Source organism: Nannospalax galili, unplaced genomic scaffold (assembly GCF_000622305.1).
Source record: "Nannospalax galili isolate Female #2095 unplaced genomic scaffold, S.galili_v1.0 scaffold654, whole genome shotgun sequence".
NCBI lineage: Eukaryota > Metazoa > Chordata > Mammalia > Rodentia > Spalacidae > Nannospalax > Nannospalax galili.
In genome coordinates, this window is record NW_008335971.1 from 2,050,635 (window position 1) to 2,051,950 (window position 1,316).

Here is a 1,316-nt window from a genome sequence, read left to right on the forward strand (position 1 = left end):
CCTCATCTGAGGCCCCAACCCCCCCCGCCTGGGTCTCCTAGGCCCACCTTCAAGCCATCAGGCACCATGACGACATCAGCAGCCCCAGCCACGGAAAGGCCGGGGACGGCTGTGAAACCACAGACTTCCAGCAACCCTATGTGGGAGATGGTGCTAGCTGTAGTAGAAACCCTTAATCATACCACTCCCTCCCTCACTGACCCATGTTGGCTGTGCTACCCAGGATCTCCACCCTTTTATGAGGCTATCGGGATAAGTAGTTCCTATACTCTCAACAACTCTCATCCCACCTATTGGGACAGGAGACCATGGGGACTTACTCTTGCCCAGGTCTTGGCCTCTGGCACGTGTGTAGGCACAGTTCCAACATCCCAAAGCCAGTTATGCTCCTCATGCAATAACACCCCATGGGAGCAGGGGAAGTAGATTATACCCACCTCGGGCTGGTGGCTCTGTTCAAAAACGGGCCTCACCCCAGCCCTATCCACCTCTGTATTTAACGCTAATAATGAATTTTGTGTACTTGTGGCCATTCTGCCCCGTCTTTCATACCACTCTCATGAATCCCTCCTCTCCTATTGGGAGGAAAAACAGAGTCCACTCCAAAGAAGAGGGAACCCATTACTGCCTTAACCATCGGAACTCTCTTCTCCGTGGGGATAGCTGGAGCAGGGACAGGAATCATAGCCCTAGTAACATGAGAGGAAGGGCTCACAGCACTAAGGCTAGCAATTGACAGGGACTTGGAACAGCTCCAGCAAATGATGTCGGACCTGGAGCAATCTCTCACTTCCTTATCAGAGGTGGTGCTACAAAACAGAAGGGGCTTGGATCTCCTATTTTTAAAGGAGGGTGGGCTATGCACAGCTTTCAAAGAAGAATGCTTTTTCTATGTAGACAAGACAGGGGCAGTCAGGGAATCTTTGACCAAGTTAAAAAAAGACCTGGAGAGGAAGCGCAAGGAGTATGAAAGTAATGAAAGCTGGTTCAAGTCTTGGTTTATGCATAGACCATGGTTTACAACTCTCCTCTCAGCTATTGCAGGACCTCTAATTATCCTACTGCTATTAGTCACAATTGGTCCCTGCAAAATAAATAGGCTACTAAGGTTTATTCAGGAAAAGATCGATACTGTCCATCTCTTGGTCCTTCACCAGAAATACCAAGCCTTAGATACTGCTGAGGAAGATTCCTCAGTCTGATCTAGAAAAAGGGGGGGAATGTTAGGGAAGGAGGAATTTACTGCTTGTTTGAATTTACTGCTTTTAGCCAATTAACTCAACTGGAGACACAGGCATCCGGAGATAGGGGCAAGT